Source organism: Sturnira hondurensis, unplaced genomic scaffold (genome assembly GCF_014824575.4).
Source record: "Sturnira hondurensis isolate 20B ecotype Veracruz unplaced genomic scaffold, ASM1482457v3 Scaffold0006413, whole genome shotgun sequence".
Taxonomy (NCBI): Eukaryota; Metazoa; Chordata; class Mammalia; order Chiroptera; family Phyllostomidae; genus Sturnira; species Sturnira hondurensis.
The window spans coordinates 44,389,537-44,404,975 of record NW_028079044.1 but is presented as its reverse complement, the minus strand read 5'-3'; the positions used below and the strand labels follow the sequence as shown (position 1 = coordinate 44,404,975).

Below are 15,439 nucleotides of genomic sequence, written 5' to 3'. Positions count from 1 at the left end.
ATTCAGGAAGGCTTTGAGCGCAAAGACAAAAATGAGGAAGGGGTCTACACATAGCGGGAGTTTTCTCTTCTATCAGCAAATGGGTCAACAGTGTAGGCTACGTTATGCCCCAGTTACAAATAACCGCAAAATACTAGTGGTTTAAAACAATATTTCTGCTCATATTGCATGTCCACTGAGGGTCACCAAAAAACCTCTTCTTCAACCTAGACTTCAATATACAATGAAAATACCTTTCAAAAATGAAAGCAAAAAAATACACTTGTCAAATCAACAAAAGATGATGGCTTGCCTCACCAACACACTTACGTTTCAAGAAATGGTCATGGTAAATTCTTTATGTAGAAGAGAAATGACATTGAATGTGAATTTGGATTTACACAAAGAAATAGGAACTCATGAATAAATATGAAAGGTAATTTCTCAATTTTCAACATGTCTAAGATATAATTAGTGAAGTCACACAAAAGCAATAACAAATTAGTGTGGGGCTCGAAGTGTATGTACAAGTAAAATGTGTGGCAATGTTACAAAAGATGGGAGAATGAAACTGAAGTGTTGTTATAATTTCTACGCGTTGTCTGTGAAATGCATTATGTTACATGAGGATAGACGATGGTAAGGGAAAGCTGCGCATGGTAAACCCCAGAGCAACCATTACAAAACCAAACCAAAATATAGTTAATAAGCAGTGGTGGATAGAAAATGGAACTCTAAACCACACTCAAAAGATTAAAAAAAAAGAGAGCAGGTGGTAGATGTAGAAAACAATAGCACGAATGTGGATTTAAATCCAAATATACTAATAGTAACGTAAAATGTAACTGCCTAAACATTCCAACTTAAAGAAAAATATGTGTTCATTTTCATATATACAGAAAATATACTTGGCAGTCTTAACATTTATTCATGATTATAAAACAAAAACTCTCAGCAAGCTAGGAATAGAAGAACATTTCTCAACCTTAGGAAAGATTCCTGAAATAAAACCTACAGCTAGTATTAAATTTAATGGGGAAAGACTACAACTAATGCCATATTTATTGGCGAAAGGCTGAATATCCTACTTAATGTGGAGGCAAGACACGGATTTCTACTCTCAGAAGTTCTAAACACTATTCTGGAGGTCCTAGACAATTCAGTAAAACAAGAAAATAAGCATATAGCCTGCAAAGAAAGAAATAAAACTGTCTTCATATACAGAGGAGATGATCATGCACAAAATTCTTAGGGACTTAAACAACTGAGCAAGATGACAAAGATGACAAGATAAAAAGTCAACATATAAAATAATTTTATTTATTTTACATATAGAAATATATTTATATATAACCATACATATTTGTCTATTTTATATATATTATTAAAATATATTTTAAATATATAAAAATGTATTTTAATATAAAAATATATTTCTATATACAATCCATGAAAAATTGGAAGTTGAAATTTTAGAAGCTATCATTTACAATAGCATCAAAAAACATGAACTCCTTAGAGATTATTTTTTAAAGTATGGTAAGGATACGAACTAAGCACCCCTCTGCCCTGACATCTTACTGATTACATGCATTCAGTAACAAAGGTTGTCACTCAACCAGCATTCATGGAATATTACAATGTTTCTGGTTCTTCACTAAGGTCTGGATGCAAGGATGGGTAAAATATAAGACACTCAGAGAGAGAACATCTCAAGTCAACAACACAGACTACCATGCCTTCGAGGAGACTATGACGCAGCAGAAAAGACAAGATGTACGGCAGTAAGTGTGTTAGCACAAGACACAGAGCACTACAGGTAGAAAATACTACAGAACCCCAAAGAAGGGTGAGATCACAAAGCCAAAATAGTTGAAACTAAATTCTGAATGTGATTTATGCTGATGAAAAGTTATTTCCCACTCTGCCCTGTCTGTGTGTTGTGTTTCCCTCTTTGAGGCTACCGTGAAGTAGGTCAGCAAAAGCAAATTCTGCAATCCACGCTAATGAAAGCTTCAGACAATTAAAATCTTTCACTGGGTTTGATCCTTGTCCTAGGGAAAACCTGTTATGTGCCAACTCAGAACACAACAACCCACGTTTAAACATTCTATCTCCTCCAGTCGTCTCACCAGAATGCACACAATCCATCTCATATGAAGCAAGAGACGTAGTCGGATTTCTGAGTAAAGAAATCCTTCAAAAGGAATCTGGCTGCCACGTGTGAGATACTGCTCTATTAATATTGGATTGATGAAAACATAGGACTGGTTATCAATAATTAATTCATCGCTTAATATCAGAGACGTGGAATGTGACCAACTGTTGTATTCACGGACACATTAGGATGACTCAGACGTAGCATGTTATTGCCACTGTCACATTTCTTATATTACACGATGACAGTGTAGCTTATGAGGAAGGAGGTGATATGCCTATTCTGCCACCCACATCTATAAAGCAACTGGGAAGCAGCTAGACCAGCCCTACAGAAAGGAGTCATGAGGAAGAATGCAGGCTAGATGTCTGTTTTAGTTTGGATTCTTCCAGAAGCCCACTCTGAGATGGGGGTTCAAATGCAAATAATTTATGTAGAAGATGAAAAAATAGTAGCAAAAAGAGTGGATAAGACAAGCATAAGAAGGCAGCCAACCCAAAGTGTGTTCTTAGCCAGCTACCATGACGGGTGGCTGGAGTTCACTCTCACGGGCTCACTCTGACCATCAGTGTAAAATACTTCTGAGTTACTAAACCCAAGGAGTGAGGAAGCGGGGTGTTTGTAAACAGTTCCCATTAGTCACTGTCCCCTAAGAGTGTAATTCCCCAGAGTCTCCACCTTGTCACGTAGGCAGGAAAAGCATGCCTCAGAGAGAAAGTCCCCGAGCACCGGAATGTAGGAGATGGCAAAGGAACATGGGGGATGTGACAAGGCACTCGTCTCAGTGTAGGCTGCTTTAAGGAAATGCCGCAGGCTGAGTGGCTTAGAAGTGGCTTAGACAACAAACACTGATTTCTCACATTACTGGGGACTGCAGGCTCAAGATCCAAGTGCTATCCAATTCAATTCCTTGTGAGAGCCCGTGTCCTGGTTTACCAATGGCCACTGCTTCAGTGTGTCCTCACATTATGGAGAAAGAGTCTCTTCCTTTCATTAAAAGGACACTAATTTCATCATGAGGACCCCACGCTCATGACCTCATCTAAACCTAATCACCTCCCACAGGCGCCATCTCCAGACACCCACTGGAGGTTAGGGCTTGGATATACGAATTTTGGAGGGACCCAAGCATCCAGTCTCTAGCAACGCTGGTGGTATCCGCCACTCAGTCACAGCAGTGCCCCATTCTGGCTCTGTTACCCAAACAGAAGGGAAGGGAATCAACATTTTTAAGTACCCACTGCAAGACAAACACATCGCATGGGTCATAATATCTAATCCCTACAATAAGGTGTAGCCCAATTTTTCCAAGTAAGTGAACTAGATGTCAGACGAATAAGTGACCTACCCAAACCAGTCCAGCCCGTGTAAGAAATAGTGGACTCACACTCTACCCTCTCCAACCTCAAAGCCCACACCTTCCCAATAAAGGGCACTAGAATGTCCCTGTGCGGGGGCATCAAGCAATTGCTGCCTCATTTTGATGCAACGTGCAAACCTAAATGTTGACTGTTGGGTTTCAGACATTCAGACAGTGTTTGCCTCATTTTTCTCCTGCCTAGAATGTCTTCTCCTTTTGTATCTGCTTATCTAAGCTGGGCTGCTGGGGTATCTGAAGCCAGCCTCCAAAACAGACTAGAAAGGCAGAGTCAGGCACGGAGACATCCTACACATAAGAATAGCATGAAGCTGGTGCTGGTACTTTCCACGAGTCTCTTCATTGATGCTCACGCACACCAGGGTTTGAGAACCACCCACACAAGCAAAAAACAAGAGGTGGAAATGTATATGGATACTCAGGGAGAACCCTTTGGCTACAGCTGTGGAAGATGAGTCTCACAGGTGGGCAGACGCCAGCACGAGACAACCTTTTTCAGCTAGGCTATTGGCTCTGGTCTCCTTCGGGGGGCAGTAAGCCACTCTTGTGGATTTCTGAGCAGAGAAAGGGTCATACACTACTAAACGGTATTTCAGGGAGATTACCCTATGTTTTGGACCATAAGATGCACCCAGGTCTTAGAGTAGGAAAACAGAAAAAAATTTTGAAGCAAAAAATGTGGTAAGATATTTAATAACATAACATAATATTTCACCAATGTAAATGTAAACAGAACTCAACAGCAGCATTAACAACCATTATCCCTCCCAAATTTGCAGGGGAGGGGGCTAGAGTGAGGTAGGTCTATAGTCCAAAAAATATGGGTAATCTCACAACCATGAACTGAATGGATTAGAAAACAGAGAATTGGAACAAGAATGCAGTAACAAGATACAAGAAGCATTTTGAAGTTTCTCTTGGCTCCCTGGGGTTTACATTGTTACTGATTCATTTTCCCCTTGTCTGTTTTAAATTAGGGATAAGCCAGGCTGGCTCTACTCAAATCTTGAACTGGGTTTCAAGTACTTACCTTTGGCAAAAGACACTTTCTCTGGCTTTATGAAGTATATCCAGCCAGGCTCATTACTCTTACTTTTCACTCATCACTCTGGCTCATAAGAGATTTTAAAGAAGTCTTTCCCCTTACTCTCAGAAAGTGTCTCCCACAACCCGACTGGCATGGCTCAGTTGGTTGGGTGTCGTCTAGCAAAGCAAAGGGTCACCGTTCAACTCCCGGTCAGGGCACACGCCTGGGCTGCTGGTTTGATCCCCGGGTGAGGTGTGTGTGAGAAGCAACCAGTCCGTGTTTCTCTCACACATCACTGGCTCTCCCTCTCTCTCCCCCTCCCTTCCCCTCTCTAAAAATAAATAATAAAGCCTTTACTAAAAAAGAAAGTGTCTCCCCCTCACCACCACTTTTATAATGGTAAGTTTTTTAAATCAAACTAAACGAAATGAAAGTCCTGGTGCCTGGAGGGCCCAGATGCTAAACAAAGAAACCCATTATCTCATCTTGCCAGCTGAGTCACAAAACTTTCTCTCTCAGGGACAGAGAAAGAGGCTTGATGCTAACACACAGAGGCCTGCGGTTGGAATCGACCCGTGCCCTGAGCGGCACGTCAGGCCTGCCCTTTGTGTAAGTCAGGACTACGGTTCTCAGTCCGAAGGGCCATTAGGAAGACATCGCAACAACCTGAGAACAGGACTGTGTTACCCCGGGGACTTCCCAAACTTTCAGTGGGAGCCTCATGTGAAATCCCGTGTGCACACATCCCGGTGCCAGTTCCTGGGGCCCCAGCCAGAGGCCAACACTGCCCTTCCATCACTGAGGCAAGTCCAGCCGGTATCTGAGTAGCTAGGGATTGGAAGAGCCATTGATTGCGAGAAGAATGTGACTATCAAATAAAGGCTAAGAATCCTTTTGAGTGGCAGTTTTCCAGGGGAACCAAAATTTTAAAGTGACCTAAACTGCAACAGTAGAAGTCACTGGTATCAAGGAAATTAGATCAGTATTACTGGAAATTCTCAGTGCGCACCTGACACCTCCCTTCCTTCACTGACTCTGCACAAAATAAAAAGGAAGGTAATGAACAGCAGGGGGAGGGTCACACTATCACCTTTCCACCCTAACACACAAGTCACCTGATCCTCAAGGTCTCTCTCTGGTCCACACAATAAAACTCAACACCTATGTGGAAAACAGCGAGGGGCCTATCAGGACCTCATTGTCTGCTGAGCTAAGACCCTATCTTCACAGATGTGTTTGGCATTCCTTGAAAAGCAAACACATTTTTACTTTTAAAACAGTGTGCATGTCGTTTATACGAGTGGCACGTGACTGAAAGTATTTCCATTGTTGGCAAGAGGGAAAGATACAAATGTGTATCCACGTGGCCTGGAGGGATGAGAAATAAGTCAGACCACATTCCTCCATTCCAGGCAGACGCGCAAGAGGTTCTTCCGAAAAGTGGCCCCTCCAGAGCGCACGTGAGGCTGGTGAGGCTTCCGAAGGACGCGGGAAGGCTCAGTGGGTAGCAGAGCATGTGGGAAAACTTCAAGCCTGCTTGCTTCTGCTGTCCCAGTCATTTAGGCTCCAGTGCGACTTTCCCTAAATAAGCCACTCCAGAAGATTTAAGAGACAAAAGCATTTTGATCCATTTATTTTAAGGACAGACTCTTTTCCAGTCCATTATAGCAACTAACAGATACACAGCAAAGATGGATTTGTTACTAGACTTCTCTTTACAGTGCTACAAATGTCTGTGGCTAATTATATAACCACCTGCCGTTGTTCGGATGGGAACATCTCAGCTCCAGCTGGAAAAACCGCCAAGGCTAGAAGATGCTTGGCAAAGGCAGCTACTACTGGCTTCGGCAGCTGAGGACTGGAATGATTTGGCCTGTTTTCCCTTTTCCATTTCCGAACTACAGCTCAGGTGGACAGAAGTTGCCTGAGCTTTAAAATATTTCTGCGAGAGGTTAGGATGGCCAGCGCGACTGGCCTTTTCCAGTCCGTTCTGGAGCCTTCATCTACTTCCTTAGGATTCAGGTGGGGGGATTTGGGGTGGAGGGAGGAAGGGGTGGAATGGGCATTTGACCAAACAATGTAACTTTATTTGATTTACTTATGATTTATTGTATTCCATTTTATTGAGCTCTGAAAATATACAAAGATAACAGATGTGCCATCTACTGGTTATGTTCACAATAATGGCTAATAGGCCGGTACCCTTTTGAGAGAGGAGGGAATGGAGTCACCCGAAGGTGTTCACAGGAAGAACCCAGAACTGAGTCCAGGCACTGCATCCTCTCAGGAACTTCCCATTGCATCTCAGTGACCTGTGCCCCTTGAGGGCTTGCTGTGGGCACCTAGGGAATTTCATGCCTCACTGATGTTTGAGAATGTTATGCTAGATTATTTGATGAAGTTGTAAACTAAGAGCAGCAACCAGGAGAAAACAAGTTTTATTTGGTGTTAAGCTTCTGAAAATCTGGATGCCATTACAGACTAGCTTTACACTGCTTCTAAGGAGGGTCTTCTCCCTGCTTTATGGACACAGCTACAAAGCAAACCTGAGCAATAACCTCCCTCTGGCCAGGCTGTGAAAGACAGCAGAGGTGTTGATTTTATGTGAACTTAAGGTCCAGTGTGCTTCTCTTGAGACACTGAAAACCAGCTTGAGGTGTATTGCTTCTCTTTGCAATGGTTGTTCCAACACACAGCACACAGCTTTTTGGAGACTATTAAGCAGTGTTGAAAATATGATGAGGTCGGACATCTGCTCACACCACCCTAGTGATGTGACGAGAGGCGACAGTCTGCATTAAACACCCTTTATAGGCCAACCCTTGGAGAGATCGATGGCTTGTCATCCAGAGCACGTCAAAGGCCTGCCAAGTACATTAACTTCCAGTTTATCTCTTCCTCTCTATTACGTTCCTCGGCTGAAATGAAATGTTATTCCTGTCGACACCACCATTGTGCCACACTACCCAATTTCAAAACTTACTGTAAGTCCAGACAGTGTGACAATGACCTAAAGAATGACTTAGAAACTCAGAGAGTCCAAAAATTAACCTTATATTGAAGGTCAAATAATGTTTAACAACTTCCCCAAGGCAATTCAATGGTGAAGAATAGTCTTTTTAACAAATGGTGCTTGGAATAATTCATAAGGAATAACAGAATTTTAAAAACCTAAGACCTTTATCTTATCCATAAGCAAACATTAAACTTCAAAAAATGGATAAGGACCTAAATACTAGAATTACAAAATTGGAGGGGGCAGGGCTGAGTCTTCCTGGGAACACTTTGCCGGGAAGTCAATGCTTTTTTTGACCTAAAGAGGCTTTGCTAAAGGAAACAGACCATACAGGAGCAAACTGGAGCAGCAAAGCCACTGAAGGTATGTGGACTTAGTGAATGTCTCAGCAGCCTGAAAGCAATGAGCCGGGGGCAGAGAGGGGAAGGGGAAATGTGGGGGCTGCCCTTAGGGTAAAAAGGGAGAAAAGGGGAGATAAGGGTATTCAAACATGAGACAGTTTGGGGAAGGTCAAATACCTGCAGAAATTATTCAACAGAACTTTAAAGATAGAAAAAAATTTCACTTTAAAAAAATTCTGGCTTACGCTTTACATATGATGTCTTCCCAATTACCCTCTCAGGCAGTTAGCATAATTGCCACTTTGCAGGTGAGGTCTGAGGCCTGGAAGTGATTTGTGCATGGTCACATCACTGGTAACTAGAACCACCATTCAAATCTAAGGGTGCCTGACTCCACTATTTCCTGCCTTTCCAAATGTGTTCCTTGTAAATACGAATACCCATCAAGCAGGGAGCAGAGTGCCTGAAGCCTCAGACACACTCTCTTTAAATATGAATTGGCACTCCATTTGCTCAAGACTCCACTTCGTAATGTTTAAGGATGCCAGGCCACCCAGCAGCTATGCCTCCCCACTCACTGTGAGCAAATTCAGGCTGTAACTGCTGCTACCCAAGGAACACAGGACAGAGAAGTTCACTGGGGGAGAGGAACCATGGCCACTTGCGAGGACTTGCAGCCAGGACAAACAAAGCCCCCTCAGCAGAATATCTGGACGCTGAGTATGTTGCAGAGGGGCCCCTGTGAGGTCGAGGCAATGAACATAAAAAGAGAACAGATGGGGAGAGCAGATCAAAGCACAAATGACACGAGGAAAAAAATCACCAACCTACAGAACAGCCAACTGCCCCTGGCACAATTAAGTTGTAATATTTGGCCTAACTCTTTAGCAAATCTGTACAATGTTATCTAGTCATTCTTGTGAAAGACCAAAGGACACTAATTAAGATAGGAACGGAAATGACTGTATGACTTGCTGGTGACAAAGCAGGTGTGTTGTGTTGCAGAGGTGGATGGAGTGCCTCTGCACGCTGTCCCCTGAGCTGAAGGGAAAGGCTGGAGAAGCAGACAGTTGGAGGCTGAATGCGGGCAGTTCCCTTTAACCTTCAGCGACTAGTCCTTAGGTGTGTTTCTGCGATAATAACAACTCATGTTCTCCAAACACATGCCTCACCTGGGTTATTTATTCGTTATTCGCTATTTCATGAGAACCCACGGTCATCCTCACTCAGATGAGAGACTGAGGCAGAGTGCCAGCAGGTAGAGAGTAAACTTAGATCGAGGTCTACTCAACCTTAAAAACGAAGCCATTCGCTGTAGCCGGAGACACATCCCTATCACCCCACATGTGGTCTGATACCACATATTTTTGCTTCTCTCCTCCAAATAAAACTGGCAGCAACTGTGGTTTATAAATAATCAAGACATCTTTCCTACTTTTCTGGCACTTCCTTAGGGATCCGCTTTTAGAATATTCTAATTTCACTCTCGCAAAGTGAATTAATCGCTATGGAAGTGGTTAATTCATTGATAAGCATTAAGATCTTTTATTAAGGAGGATACAACAGCATAGGGGACCCATCATTGAGTAGCTCTGCAAAGAGAGACATCCCAGAAACAGTGAACGGCATCATGGGAGGGTGGCCTCAGTCCGCCTGCTGCGGGGTGTAAACACAGGGCAGCCACTCCTGGCACGCCCATGTGGCAAATCCCGGAGGACGATGCAGTGCTGGTCTCTTCGGACCTCATTTCCCAAACCTGCCACCCGCTCAGCTGCCCTCAGAGCACAAAGTGGTCTTTGTCCTCCTCACCTCGACTTCCCAGAGGGCTTTCAAGTGACCTGTGAGGCGGCCAGACAATTACTGGGCCTAATTAGCTCCCCCACCAACAGGGGTACTCCCTCCCCAAACCCTGTGGCCTTCGCACAAAAGCTGCAAATTGCTTGGCGACCTTCGAAGCCATCCCAGGAAGCCCTAAGGAAGAGCTTCCTCGCTGTGCCTTTAGTGCCCAGCACCCTCTGATCAAAAGCTTAGACAAAAGGCAAGAGACCAGCCCCTGATGGGCAGTGGCTTTGGAGAAGCGCTGATGCCTGGAGCTCACCAAGGCCAGCTGGCCGAGGGGACATGAAGGCGACTGTGTGTAGAAGCCCAGCCTCTGATGCTGGCTGTGTGGACCTGGCCATTCAGACACGAGGCATCCCAGAGCCTCTGGCTCCTCCCTTCCTCCTTGTGCTCCTCCTCATTTTCTCTCTCCTTCCCTGGGCAGCTTTGGCATCCAAGCTTCCATGCTCCAAGGGCAGCAAAGTCAAGGACAAAGGCGCTTTCTGCATCTGGGGCCCTCCGCCACCTCCCCACCTGCTGCCCCTGTTCTCAGGCAGCCTGCATTCAAATCCTAGCTCCAACACCTTTTAGCAGTATGACTTGGGACTCATTCCTTGACACTCCAAGCCTCAGTTTCCTAGTCAGACTGCCTCAGTTTGCATTCTAGCACCAACACTTAGAAGCCAGCAATCTTGGGAAAGTAACTTCGGTCTGTCTTACGTGCCAAATGAGAGTAATAATGGCGCCTGATAGGCAGAAGCTGGAGTCCCAGGGGCCTACCTGTGAGCCTGGAGTCACGGTGGGAAGAGCGGGGTAGTAGGAGCTGAGCTGTGAGCGCAACATAGGCACTGCTGACAACATCTTTCCTCGGCTTAACCGCAGCCAGCAAACCCAACAGCCTGGGAAGTGCAGTTTGCAGGGCTCCAACCCCGTAGTTCAGGGCAGAGCGAAGAAGGATGGCAATGCATCTGAGCACCCACAGACACAGGACTGCGCACTGCCCCCTAGAGTTGTCTGCAGGGTTAAATATGCCATGCAAAGCCCCCAGCACTGGGGCCAGCCCCTTGCAGGCGATCAATTCATGTTATACGGCAGTCAGTAGTTGTGATGGTTAACTACCGCTGACCACGGGCTGTCCAGGTCAGACATTTTTCTGGGTGTGTCTGTGAGGGTGTTTCCAGATGAGATTAGCATTTGAATCTGTGAACTCAGTGAAGCAGGTGGCCCTCCCCAGCATGGGTGGGCACCGTCCAGTTTTTGGAGGGCCTAGATAGAACAGAATGGAGAAGGTTTTACCCCCTTTTTCTGCCTCGCTGCTGGAGCTGGGACCTCTTATCTCACATTCTGCCCTCCAACCAGGGTTTACATCATCAGCTTCCCTGGTTCCCAGGCTTCAGACCTGTACTGAGTTATGCCACTGGCTTTCCTGAGTCTCCAGCTTATGGCTTCTGGGACTTCTCAGCCTCCAACACGGTGTGATCCAATTCTCATAATGTATTATTTATATACACATATGTATGTATCTGCATTCATCCCATGGGCTCACTTCTCAGCAGAACCCTAAGTAATGCAGCAGTCGCAGCCCAAACGTTGTGGGTGGATATTAGGCTCTTCCATGCGATCACCCGGAAAGCCCTCCGAGGACCCACGCGCAGGAGACTGTGGTGTGGCAAAACAGTTTATTTGTGTAGAAGGCTGCCCCTGGGTTTCTAATGTCCCATTTCTGTCCATCCTGCCACGGAAAAAGTTCAACCTTGTCCCCAGCAGCAAGGCCAAAACCAAAGCCGGTATCTAGAGTTTCTGCTTCATGTTAAAGCTCAGTCCTTCTGGAGTCCCTGCAGTCTGCTTCGGGCTCGGGTAGCTGCTAGACCCACTTGGTTGCTGGCTCCCAGGCGAGAGAGAACATACGAATGGCCAAGTGAGTACGTTACCCAGTGAGAGAGAGGAGAGAGGAAGAGGGAGAGAGAGAAGGAGAGAGAGGGAGAGTGCGCTTCTTTATTCCCCTGGGATTACATATTTTAGGTTTGGAAAAGACCAGAAGGTTTTTCAAAATGACCAATCAACTTCCCAGGCTTTCACAGGCTCCCCGATGGGCCCACCCCCTAGTTAGACTGACAGGCCTCTGTGGTCCAGCACCGCCCCCTGCACCATTTTGACTTCTATTGCGCAGGTGCCTGTTCTCCCTGCTCCATCCTGGCAATCTGAGGCTGGACTGGGGAAGGGAAGAGTGTGAAGCTGTCGCTTTTTGGTGCAGCAAACAGGCTCATGCTCCCCAGTTTATTAAAGCTCAATATCTAATCCCCTTTGCCCCTCTTTCTTTTATTAATAATCTAGCTAAAGGCCGACAGTAACAACGACAGTGGTGGTGGTGACGGAGGTGTGCAGATACCTGACTCCCATGGCACGTGTGGGTCCCTGTCTAGCCCGAGCAGCTTTGCCAGCCACTGTAACGCTGCTCTTCTGCATCCGGACAGCAGAAGCCCTTTCTTCAGTTCCAACTGCTACCCCACAACACACAAACCCACAAACATCCCCTCTGCCTTTTCATCTCCCTTGTTCCCAAAGCCCAGACTATTGTCAGAAAGTGTCACAGAAACACGCCCACCAGGTTCAGCTTCCAGCCCACCATTGTAGGTATCATCGCGTGTCCCTGGGACACCATCCTCCACATGGCCCCTCTTGCAAGATCACTCCCCTGCTCTTTCACTGAACCAGGGCCACAAGAAACAAATCTCCCCTCACACGAGTCAGCTGCGAGGTGCAGGGTAGTAGCTAAAGGTATAGACTTGGGAATTAGATCTGAAACCTGGCTCTGCGCTGACTTGCTATGAAACAATGAACAAATCACCTAACCATGCTGAGCTTCAGTTTCCCCATGTGTACAATGGGTGGTTCTGATGATTAAAAGAGAAATGCCATCAAAAGCACTTAGCACAGTTACAGTAATACATTAAGTGCCTAATTAATGTCAGTTATTATTTCCTAATGTTGTGTCTCTTCCACCTTATCATTTCTCTCAGGAGAAAATGGGTCCCTCCATGTTTGCAAGCTTAAACTCACCTCCTGTCCTTCAGTGACATTGTTTAATTTCTCTCCATCAATTACCTCAATTTTTTTCAGTATCAGTATTTACTCTTTTCCTTCCACGTTCAAATGATTTCTCCCTTTGTAGGTAATTGACTCAAAAAATGCAATAGAAAACAGGAAAATTGCCTTTACCTGAGTGACAAAGAAATGCGCATTAAAACAATTCCAAATATCTACTTATATCTACCAAAATAATAAAAAAAATCTACTTCTTTGTTCTTTTTTTTTAATAGCCAAGCACCATCAAGAAGACAAAGGAAAAACGAGTTTGGTGGTGGCCCTCTACAGTGACGTAATCTTTGTAAAAAGCAATTTGGTGGGTGGGGTCGGGAGTCACAAAAATGTTGACACTCTTTGACCCTGAAAATAACAATTTGGATGTTTCATCCAGAGGAATTAAATCTAAAAAGAAAAAATGTGCTCTGCAAAGATGTTTGCAGCTGCCCTGAATATTGTCACTTGAAACTAAAAGCAGCTATTGCTCAGAGACCGACTAACCTGCTCAGATACCATGTTCTCAGGGGAAGATGTGGTCCTGTGAGGTGGCAATTACAGTGGAATAAAGGAGAAAAGTACTGGGTCGGTTGTTACCATAGCTGCCTCTAAGAACTCTATACAGGCCTGAAATGGACCGCAGGGTAGTGTGAGGAAAAGCAAGTTGGAATCAAACAGCCATGAATAAAACAATTAAAAAATCTATCTTTTAAAATTATACAATGGAAACAGGCAGTAGAATTTGGATATAGTTTATGCTGGAAATGGCTAAGCATTATTTGCTCTCACTTCATTCAGCAGATGTAAAATCACTGCAGTCCTATTTGGTGGGGACTAAGGAACAGTGACACAGAGACAAATCGCAATGGCCCTGCCATCAAACACTCAGCATCCCAGCTTACTCAACAGAAAATCTCTCTGTTCACAAAGAGGAAGGCAAGATTTTCTCTGAAAACCACAAGATGACTGGCACCAGAAAAGTTTGTTGTTGTTGCGGTTATGGGTTTTTTGTTTTTTTTTTTTTGAGGAGGTATCTCCTGAGCTAAAAGGAGAATTTACCCAAGCAGAAAGGGAGTGGGATAGGAAGTTCAGGCCCGGAGAATACTGGAAGGCAGATAATTTATGTAAAAGAGTGCGGTGCCTTCCAGAAACTGCAGGTGGCGCAATAGAGCTGCATGGTGGCCTCCTGGAGGGTGGAGGGAGATCAGGCCAGAGAAGAAGCAAGAACCTGGTCAAGGACAGCCACGTTGTCAACTGGCAACTGTAAACAGAAGGTTCTGGAAAGTCCTGAAAGACTTGAATAAGGCAAGTGATGGAATGACAGCTGCAGACAAGGTGAGGAGTTAATGGTGTTTAGATGACTTTTAACATGAATTGTTTAATGGAATGAATATGTAATTGAGGAGAAAAAATTAAATTATTCTAAAAGAAGACTTATTTCCTTCCCTTCTGCCTACTAATATTCTTAAGCCATGTACCCTTTATCCTGAAATAATAAAAATACATTTATGCAACCATGCTGCCTACTTTAGCTACCCCTACCCATTTATTTTTGATTGGGTGGCTGATGTCTCCAGTTTCTACATTTCCATCTCAAACTTTCTCCTGAACCTCATCTGTCAGGCTTCTGCCCCTATGATCCCACTGGACCAGTTTTCTCAAGTGTCTCTCTCAAACAAACCATCGGTTTATTGTTGCTATGAAACAGGAACCGTGTGAGGTTCTAGGATGGAAGGGAATAGGCAGTCTGGTCCCCACCCTCCACAAATATATGGGGCAGGGGGTAGGACAGATTCAACACAGAGCTCAGCCACAGCTCACCTGCTCTGAGGAGAGCAGATAAAATGAGCTCAAATCTCTATGTGTTTACATCCTCCCCACAAGATTTCTAACAATGACTCCAGAGATCTCACCTCCAAAGTCATGACTTTCTCTACTTCCTATACTGCCAAGGCTTTCTGTGTGGCCCCTCAGTCAAGGAGGGTGCACACTCAGATGGGACACTCAACCCCTTTTATGAGAGTCCCTCTCCCCACCAAGAAAAACCACAAAAGGTCACTCAGCACCAAACATTTGCACACGTCACGAAATTCTCTGCAGAATTTATGGGGCAGGGAGGAGAGACCCAGGAGACATGGAGAAAGAAATCACGCCAGCAAGTGGAAATTGTTGCTGAGGCCATCAACCTTGGGAACAGGGCATGGAGGACAGGGGGTCACTGCCTTTCCTTCACCTGCACTGTGTGTCCATCCAGCTTCTAGCCCCATTCACAAGTCATCACTCCTTCTCTCTAGGGAACTCCAAATTTTCTCTCCATTCACCAGAGCCTTTCAGTATTCTGTAGGGTCCCCTAAAAGTGGCATGTTCCTGGGATTTCCGTTCTGCCTATCACCAACTCCACAGCTTAGGGGGAAATTTTTTTTTCTCTGAGCCTCAGATTCCTCTTCCATAAAATAAGGGTAATCATCAGCATAATATTTTAAAGCAATTAATGGGCTTTTCTCTTTTGCATTTCTGTATACACAATCTGTATCAGCAATCTAAATGGTCCATCCGCCAGGACCGGGGTAGAGGTAAGAAAACAAAGATAGGAAAGAATACGGCAACTGATTTGAAACCAGACAATGGTATTAAAATACAG

General features: G+C 44.8%; 1 long non-coding RNA gene across 1 annotated transcript in view; it reads left to right on the top strand.

The window, feature by feature from the left end:
- The window catches only part of LOC118988673 (uncharacterized), a 126,711-nt gene extending 121,985 nt beyond the window's left edge, over positions 1 to 4,726 (top strand). Inside the window, exon 6 of the long non-coding RNA XR_005066828.1 lies at positions 4,493 to 4,726. This is a non-coding gene — a long non-coding RNA (uncharacterized LOC118988673). The remainder of the gene's footprint in view (positions 1 to 4,492) is intronic.
- Positions 4,727 to 15,439: the final 10,713 nt, after the last annotated feature.